The sequence below is a fragment of the Anomaloglossus baeobatrachus genome, chromosome 2 (genome assembly GCF_048569485.1).
Source record: "Anomaloglossus baeobatrachus isolate aAnoBae1 chromosome 2, aAnoBae1.hap1, whole genome shotgun sequence".
Classification (NCBI taxonomy): Eukaryota; Metazoa; Chordata; class Amphibia; order Anura; family Aromobatidae; genus Anomaloglossus; species Anomaloglossus baeobatrachus.
This window is the reverse complement of record NC_134354.1, coordinates 193319728-193329554: the sequence shown is the minus strand read 5'-3', so window position 1 is coordinate 193329554 and position 9827 is coordinate 193319728. Positions and strand designations below refer to the sequence as shown.

Sequence of the window (9827 nt, the reverse complement as noted above, 5' to 3'; positions counted from 1 at the left end):
TCTTATGAGAGCAGGGATACTCCACATGTGGCCAAATACCTCTCTTTGGAAAAACAGGAGGACTTGGAATGGAAAGAGCACCATTTGAATTTTGGAAAAGCTGAAATAGATTGCAGGCACCATGTCGCATTTGCAGGGCCCCTAGGGTACCTATACATCAGAAACCGCCCACAAGTGAGCCAATTTTGGAAACTAGACCCCTCAAGGATTTTATTCAGGGGCATAGTGAGCATTTTGAACCCCCATGGGCATCATGAAAATGTTGCTCTAGCAGCAAATTTCTCACTTTTACGCTATGTGCTCACAATCCGGCGACACGGAGTCTGCAGAGATTTGAGTGTTGTCTACAGGAGAACGCAGCTGCCTGTGACCACGATCCAGGTTGTGGCCGCTGTTTGACTTTAGCTCTATTCTCTTCACAGAGAACTCTTGTCTCCGTAGCTTAAGTTGACCTGCTTCAGTCCCAGATGTCAGTTTATGCTGTGGAGAAAATGAGCACAGTGGGCAGGAGATTTCTAAAAATCCTTCCACTGTGCTTGTACTGCACAACGCAGCATTTTGGATGCAGCAAAAAACAGCATCCAAAACGCTTGAAACAACAATCGCGGGCATGCAGCCTAAAAACCTAAGATAGATGGATAGATAGATAGATAGACGGACAGATGTCAAACACATATATAATGTGCCACCACGCTGCATATTCTAAGCTGGCACCCTTTAGTGACTTTGATGTGGAACTAAAAGGTGCTTAGCCTTGCATTTAGTAAAAAATAAATAAAAAATTTAAAAAATGACATGGGGCCCCCCATTTTTGATAGCCAGTAGGGTAAAGCAGATGACTGCAGCTTGCAAACCACAGCTGGCAGCTTCACCTTGGTTGGTGATCCAATTTGGAGGAAACCCCTGGCTCTTTTTTTTTATTATTATTTAAAAATAAATAGTGAACAAAAAAAATGTGGGGTCCCCCCCAAATTGGATCATCAGCCAAGGTAAAGCGGACAGCTGAGGTCTGGTATTCTCAGGGTGGGAAGGTCCATGGTTATTGTCCCTTCCCAGCATAAAAATAGCAGGCCACAGGTGCCCAAGAAGTGGTGCATCCATTAGATGCGCCAATCCTGGCGCTTCGCCCTAGTTCATCCCATTGCCCTGGTGCGGTAGCAAAAGGGGGAATATATGGGGTTGATACCAGCTGTAATGTCACCTCGCTTCAAGCCCTGGAGTTTTTGATATCACGGCGTCTATCAGATACCTGACATCACTAACCCAGTCAGTAATAAAAAAAAAATAGACGACAAAAAATTTTTTTATTTGAAAAAATCCTCCCCAAACCATTCCCTCTTTCACCAATTTATTGAAATGAAAAAAAAAAAACAAATGTGGCCTGCTGTAATCCATTTTGGAGGTCTCACGACAACTCTGTGTTCCAGGATATGGAAGTATGCTCAGGTAACGTATCCAATATTTTCTGGAAGTGTAGACCCTCCATTTTAGGTGTGTGAGTGCAGTGATACTGCACTCATGCTCCCCTGGTCCACAGCAAGCCAGTGTTAGCCTGCAGTAAGCTGTGTCCCTGCGTGCAGAGAGTCGGCTGACAGCCATTGTCTGCACATGCGGCCAGATTTTCTCCTGAAGACAAGAAGGAGGGGTGCGGGAGACCGACACTGCAGAAGGAAACGGGGGAGACGAGAGGAGACCGGGGGTGACAGCCTGACAGGGGGTGACCTGGGAGGACCTTTCTGTGTCATCTGCCGTGTCAGGTCGCACAAAAATCAAAGAAGAAGGATGAATGCAGCGGGAATACCACTCCTGCGGCGGTGACCATTTTAGATTGTCGGAACGGGTATGGGGACGGGGAATGGGGACCGGGAGGGTGAGGAGACTTTGGCCAAAACATGACCAAAAATTAGTTTATCAGTTCTGTCGGGATATGGACTGATGTGTATAATGACAATCTATGAACAGCACTATGAAATTTGTTGCCAGTATATGAGTAATATCAATAAATGCAAACAAATTGTTATCTTTACTAACAAAAAGAAAGTAGCAAAACTGAGTTGTTGGATTTTTTACCAGATGCTAAAAAGTTACTCTATATATTTTTCAGACCATGGCTTTCTTGAAGAAATCTATTCTCCTTGTTCTAATCCTTGGATTCATCACTCTCTCCGTTGATGCAGGATGGTAAATACTCATGTAAATTAATAAAGCAATGAACAATAAAAAGGACTATTTATATTTTTTAAAGTTGCACATAAATAGGATATGCAATTATTTTGTGATTGGTACAAACCCCAGCCAAACTTGAGAATAACAAAGGCACAGTGCCAATATTTTTCATTCGTAGTGAAACTCCTGCCTATCCTTTATGCAGGACACTGGTCATCAAATAGGGTCAATATTTCAGTTCCTTGTATAGTAGAAATGCTGGAAAAGCAGCTATGTAAGAAAAATGGTGGGTGCTGCCAAGCTAAACCAAGCTCATTCTCAAGTAGTAGAGGTCAGATCCACACATATTTTAAAAAAGTGAACTCTTACCAATGTATGACTTTGAGATAGAGATAACTCTTTATTAATCAATTTTAAGGCCAAACTTACTGGACATGATATTTGTGACTCTCCACGTCTACAATACACATGTTCTTTAAAAAAAACAACACACAAATTTGCAATTGGCACAGAAAAAAACACTAACTTGTTTCCCCTTAAAAAGTCAAACTATGAGTCGGGTGCCACCACATATAGTCATGCAGCCTCATTCTGAGACAATAAGGCTGTGTGCCCACGATCAGTATTTGCAGCGTTTTGGACGCAGCATGCTTCAGCTGCGTCCAAAATGCTGCGTTTTTACAGTACAAGCACAGTGGATGGGATTTCTAGAAATCCCGTGCCCACTGTGCTTGTTATCTCTGCAGTAAACACTGACCTGTGGACCGTCTTTCCAGACTGCAGCATGTCAATTGTTTGTTGCGGAATCGCATGTGTTCTCCTAATAAATTAGAATGGTCTTGCTGACACAAGTACAGTCCATGGTATATAAAATCTTCTATAATGTGTATATATAGCAGACACAATACGGGACAAAATGAAACCAAAGAAAATATTGTCCATGGCATCTCAAATTTCAATCTATAGAAATAGTGATTTTTGAGTATTAGAAAAGCCCTTTTTTTCTAATCATGGATTTCCCTCTCAAGTGTATTTGCAATAGTTTACTACATCTCATAGAGAGACTGTTATTATCTGTATTAGCACCAGATCATAGCCTCTGTGGATAGATGCATTTCTAAGTATCACCAGAAGGATAGAAATCAATTAAACTCTAATTTCAACTGAAAAAAGATATCATTGTCATAGTATTTCATACAATATATATTACTGCCTAATACAGGAGGAGAGCTGAAAAGGAGGAAGATGAAACTGAAGAGGAAGAGGAGGAGGAAAAGGAGGGAGAAAGATCGGCTGAAGAAACTGAAGAAAGAAGGGCTGCAGAAAAAAGATATGACGAAAAAAGGGATGATGAACAAGGAGAAGAATATGATTCTGGCTATGAGTACAGTGAAGAAAAGAGATATTCTGAGTAGAAGGATTCTATGGCAGTCTGCTTGCAGGGAATGTTTGGAGTTCTTATACAAAAAAAACCTTGAATAAAATACAATACTCTAAACTACAGGGATCTGTATTTGTATTTGTTGTGCCAAAAATCTATTAAAAATGTTTCATTGATAAGATGGTCAGTTGTTAATATTTAAGCATTATTTTTAACGGTTTGTATTCTTGTGATCACGTACTGACTAGATTTGTATTTGCTCTTCTGAAAATAATCACACACTGTTAGTATTCAGCAAGCTGCATTGATTGCCAAACGTTTGCCATTTGATCTACAAACTCTTTAATATTCACCATTTAGAAAGGGAATGGGAAACTTGAATAATTTTCCCTAGGATCTTCCAAGGAGGTCTGGGAGCGCTGGAAAAATGCTGCAATGGATCTAAAAGTGCGGAAACTGAATGGGAACAGCATGTGGAAAATGGCTGGATGCATTTTTTTACTCACTGCTGGTTTCTAGGAATAATGTTGTCAGAATATTATGCCACCTTTACAGAGTGACATTAAAAGCTCCAAAACCAAATCTAAATTCAATTTTACAGGAAAAAATGTTAAACATTCTTTCCTGTATAATGACTTGTATATAAGGCAAAATAACAAAGGAAATAAAAATTATCCCCTTTAGCCTATGTTCACACATAGCATTTTTGCGTTTGTTTTTATTGATTATAGTACAAGAAGTTATAAAAATGGAATCCAAAAATCTCTGCCTTCAATGACATAAGCTCTCCATACACTAACTCCAGACGCACTGCACACAAGATGGCATCTGCGGATCTTAGTTTTTTGGGGAGGCCTCCTTCTCCTCCACCATATCCACAGAGTCATCATGGACCCTCAACCATAATTTTTGGAGGGTCATCAGGGCCCCCTGTACGATATATTTTGGAAGGCTGTCACTCATACATTTGGCAGGGCCCTCTTTCATGCTCTCAAACACTTTGGAGGGCCCTCTCACATACATTTTGCTCTTTTATACATTTGTGAGGGCCCTCTCTCATACATTTTGGGAAGGCCCTTACTTATACATTTAGGAGGGAACTCACATATTTGGGAGGGCCGTCACACATATATTTGGGAGGGCCCTCTCTCATACATTTGTGAGGGTGCTCACTCTTAAATATGGGAGGGCCATCACTCATACATTTGGGAGGGCCCTCTCTCAATCATTTGGGAGGGTCCTCAGGCGGTCCTTTACCAGAAATTTAGGAGGGCCCTCCCTCTAGTTCCTGTCATCTTAGTCTGAATTACCCTCTCCATCACTCCCAAGCTGGAAGCACTGCAGCACTGTCTTGGTGAAGCAGCAAACGGCTCTGCTTAAACTTCTATCTTTAGGTGATAAACCACACACTGCAGCAAAGTTGTTGAAAGGTCTAACAGACCAGACAAATCTGTGGCATTCACCATCTGAATCTATAGTGTGTGATAATTCCTGTAACCTGGTGAGTGATCTGAAGCTGGGCAAGCTCACATGTACATGCCTGGGCGACATGCTCAACTTAGTGGTTCATCAGTTTCTGAAAAGCAAATCCAATTTTGCTGAACCACTTGTGAAGGTACAACGTTTTGGGCCCATTTCCACAAGTCAGCTACAGCTGCCACTTGTCTGGCGGTGCTTCAGCAGTGCTTGCAAGTAGCAGTGAACCGACCGATGTGTGAAATCCCCAACGCTAAATCTCCACATTGAACATGTTATTTTGCAAGGCTTTCTGATTAGCAGAGGGCATTAGTTGAATACCAGTTACAGAACAATAATAATAATTTTTATTTATACAGAGCCAAACATATTACGCAGCACCAGCTACAACATGCCCATCAGTATTCTGGTTAGCTTCCACACATAAGAACCAATGAGTGAACATGGATGTCTGACATCTGTGAGGTTCTACAAAAATTTGAGGAAACAATGAAGATGGTGATCATGGCGCTATAATCAGTGTAACCATCCTGCTTCTGTGTCTCCTCAAACACTCCATGCTCACATTTAAAGAGAAAGCTTTTAATGTGTCAGATGGAAATGGAGGAAGAAAGTACACAGGGTGCTACATGCTTGCCAATGATCACCTGAACAAGATGTAGGTGCAGATGCCTCCCGCCCTGCAACTGTAGTTGCATATTTGCAAGCATCATCAGCAACATAGACTGAATGGAGCCCACAGCGGAGCCATGGGCAAAGTGACCCATGACTCACTTTGGAGGGCAACGAGGGGTTAACAGTAGGGAAGGAGGGAAAAGGGCGGGCTACTGATGGTTACAAAAAGATGGCGACAGTCCATTCTGGCAATGCTCCTGTCAGGGGGACCACTGGAGTCAGCTGCAGCAAGTACACTGGAGCGCTCCCTGGTCTGGTGGGTGCAGCAGTGCCTGAGAGGATGTCATCACCAGTGGCAGCGGCCAGGAGGCAGTCATCCCTAGGGATGAGGTCACCGTGTCGTTCACCATCTGCGAGTCGGGCAGAGCGGAGGTCATCAGCTGGAAGGATGTCGGCTTCTGGGTCCAGGTAGCCGAGGAGATCGTCATGCCGCCAGAGGTCTCCATATGGGAGGAGGTTGCCTACAGGGAGGAGGTTGCAATCTAGGAGGGAGTCCCCTGCGTCCCGTGACACAACGCATCATGCAGTCTACTCCCTGGTGTTCCAGCCTAGTCCAAACGCGGCGGCTTGCCGGGGTCTCCCTGTGCGAGCTGCTGAAGCAGCTTTATTGCTTGAGGATGCGGGTGCAGTTCGTCATCTGGAGATGGCAATTCCAGCTGGTGGGACCAACGCAGCCTGGTGAGTATGTTTCTGTGTTACGTACGTCCCTTGCTAGTTCAGTTGTTCCCTGGGGGTTTCGTTCGGCTCAAGGTAGTGGCGGGGGTCTCAGTATCCGTTCGCCGGGGGGGTTGTCGGGGTCCGATAATAGGATCAGCAATGTTCTGGGGAGTGTACGGGAGTTACTGGAGAGTTTAGAGCGTGCAAATACCAGAACGATGGAATCCTCCGTTCCTGTGTGGGTGCCGGGCGTCGAGACGGTGGGGAACGTTGCTAGTAAGTCAGCAAGTGAGGCGACACCTGGTGGAGGGGTTTCTGTGTCGGTGTAGACGGAGAAGGATAAGGAAGGGGATAAGATAGTTCTAGATGATAACGCAAAAGGGAAGGTATATGTGTGTTTTGAGGTTCCACTCGAGGCCCACTTGAAGAAGGAAGTCAGGGAAAAGATTTGGAAGGACGAATATGTGGAAATATTTTCCCTCCTTCCTTTAGAAAAGTTTAATCTGGATAAGGGTAAAAAGGATGAAAGTAAGGAGGATGAAGAGAAGAGGAGATGGCGGCTTATACCCCAGACTTTTGTTAATTGGCTGCAGGCATTTGCCATTTTGGCGAGTGTTATAGATGAGAAGGCCGCGGAAAATTGTTCTGGGCTGTTTAGCTATATGGATACGATTGGAGAGGCTCATAGGGTTTATGGCGGTCAGATCTGGTTGAGGTATGATGAGCAGTTTAAGCAGAAAAAGGCAGTGCGGCCCAATATAAGGTTGGATCAGAAGGATATAGGGCTTTCGCTGAAAGTTATGTCACCGTCTCGTTATGGGCAGTCCTTTCAAGGGGGGGCTGGGTCCTCCAGCCAGCATGCCATGGGCGGGGCCTCTGCCCATGGAGGGAGCGCCGTTTCAAAATCAGGAGTTTTTTGGCAGTTTAATGAAGGGCAGTTCGGCGCAAACTTCAGATTCAAATATCAGTGTTCAGGCTGTGGAGGTTCCTCACATGGAGCATCCCACTGTTTTAAGAGAGGCAAGAATAAACCTGGCGGGGTGACTGGAAAAGGGGGTGAGTCCGGAGATTCTTCCCGCGATGGCCCCTTATCTAAATAGGTACCCTAAGCGGGATAAGGCGGCGTAGTTGTTCGACGGTTTTTGTTTTGGGTTTAAAATTCCTTCCCCGTCTCATGTTGTTCCTTTTCAATTAAAGAATTTGGCCTCCACTTGCCAGCATCCACTGGTGGTAAGGGAGAAGATTGGGTGTGAGGTGGCATGCGGGCGTATGGCAGGCCCGTTTGATTCTTCCCCGATTCCTGATTTGGCTGTTTCACCATGGGGGTTGTGCCAAAGAAGGAGCCGAACAAATTTCGGCTCATTCAGTATTTGTCCTTCCCAAAAGGTTTGTTGGTTAACGACGGCATAGACTCAGAACTTTGTTCTGTGGTTTACACTTCGTTTGCTGCAGTCGGCTGGGTCCGGGAGTACGGAAAAGGGGCACTGTTGGCAAAGACGGACATCGAATCGGTATTCCGTGTGTTGCCAGTTCACCCTTATAGTATGCATCTGCTGGGATGTTTTTGGGACGGTTTATACTTCATAGATAGGTGTTTGCCTATGGGATGTTATATCTCTTTCATATTTTGAAGCTTTTAGTTCATTTTTGGAGTGAGTTCTGTGTGACGTGGCTATATTATCGTCGGTGATTCATTACCTCGACGACTTTCTTTTTATTGGGCCTCCTAGTTCGATGGTCTGCCAGTCATTGCTGCAAACTATGGTATAGGTGGCGCACCATTTTGGGGTCCCACTAGCGCAGGACAAGACGGAGGGGCCCACCACATGTTTGAGTTTTTTGGGCATCACCATTGACACTGAGAGATTGGAGTGTCGGTTGCCGGAGGAGAAGATTGTGGATTTGCGGGCGGAGGTACGCAAGGCAGGTCGCCTGAAGAAAATTCAGTTGAGGGACCTTCAGCCGTTGTTGGGCAAGCGTAATTTTGCTTGTCGCACCATACCTACGGGGCGGATTTTTTCCAGCCGGCTGGTGGCTGCAACGGTGGGTGCGAGGTCTCCCAAGCATTACATATGTCTGTCAAGGGAGATGCAAGATGACCTGGCATTATGGGCGGGTTTTCTCGATCGATATAATGGAAGGTCACTGATGATTTCAGAAGTGGTGGATGATTTTGATTGCAAATTGTTTACAGATGCAGCAGGGAGTTCGAGTTTTGGAGCCTATTGTAGGAGCAAATGCTGTGTAGGGGTATGACCGCCATCTTGGGCGGAGGCTGGATTTACGAGGAACCTGACATTGTTGGAGCTATTTCCGATAGTAGTGGCGATGTCTGTTTAGGAGGAACAATTTAGCAATAAGAAAATCTGTTTGCATTGCGATAACATGTCCGTTGTTATGGCAATTAACAATTTGTCTACTGCTTCTCCTCCGGTGGTGTGGCTGTTGAGGTATTTTATGGTACAGTGCCTTTGCCTTAATGTTTTGATAACAGCAGTGTATGTACCAGATGCAAAAAATTAAATTGCCGATTCTATATCTCGATTGCAGTGGGAGCACTTTCGAAGCTTGGCACCAGAGGCGGAGTCCGATGGCTGCACATGGCCGGCGGAGCTCTTGGAGCTGGTATTCAAGCGTCAAGCTTTTTAGTTCGAGCATCCCTTGCGGAAGGTACATAGCTGGGATATAAGGCAGCTTGGAGAGAATGGGAAGAATGGCGGATGGAATTTGGTCAGGGGCAGGATGAGGAGGATTCAGTGGGAGCGTTGTTGTGTTGGTTAAGTAAGGTGGCGTCTGACGGATGGTCCGTGGCTAACGTTAATCGTTTTATGGCAGGGATGGCCTTTGGTTTCAAATTTCGGGGACTGAGTGATGTCACTAAGCATTTTCTGGTTAGTCAAGCATTGAGGGGCTTTAGGAAAGGATTTCATAAGCTGGACAAACGCAGACCGGTCTCGTTTCAATTGCTTGAGGGAATGGGGGCACAGCTTGGCTTTGTGTGCCATTCCCATTTTGAGGAGGTGTTGTTTCATTTGGCATTTTCCTGGTTGTTTTTTGGGGCCATGAGAATTGGGGAATTAGTGTCTCCATCATCTTCACGAGGAGGTGGTGTGTTGGGGCAGGATGTTGTGATGTTAGACATCTCGGTGGAAATATGGGTACGTCGGTCTAAAACAGACCAGCTTGGTAGAAGAAAGAGGGTGAAGTTGGGGGCATTGAGTGGGTCGTTAATGTGTCCAGTGGGGTGTTTACAAAGTTATTGGTCTTTGGAGGCTGATAGGATTGGCCCATTGATAAAGCATAAGGATGGGTCTTTTTTGTCTCGCTACCAGTTTGTAGCAGTTTTCAGAAAATGTTTGACTTGGATGGGTTTAGAAGCCGACAGGTTTTCGGCCTACTCCTTCCAAATTGGGGCCGCGACTTAGGCGGGCAGGTGGGGACTTCCGGCGGAGGTTGTAAAAAGAATTGGTAG

At 45.0% G+C, this 9827-nt stretch overlaps 1 long non-coding RNA gene across 1 annotated transcript; it reads left to right on the top strand.

The window, feature by feature from the left end:
- The first annotated feature begins 1935 nt into the window (after positions 1-1935).
- On the top strand, positions 1936-3726 carry LOC142289335 (uncharacterized). The gene is made up of 2 exons (XR_012749834.1): positions 1936-2181; positions 3389-3726. It is a non-coding gene; the product is annotated as an uncharacterized LOC142289335 (long non-coding RNA).
- The last annotated feature ends 6101 nt before the right edge of the window (positions 3727-9827 follow it).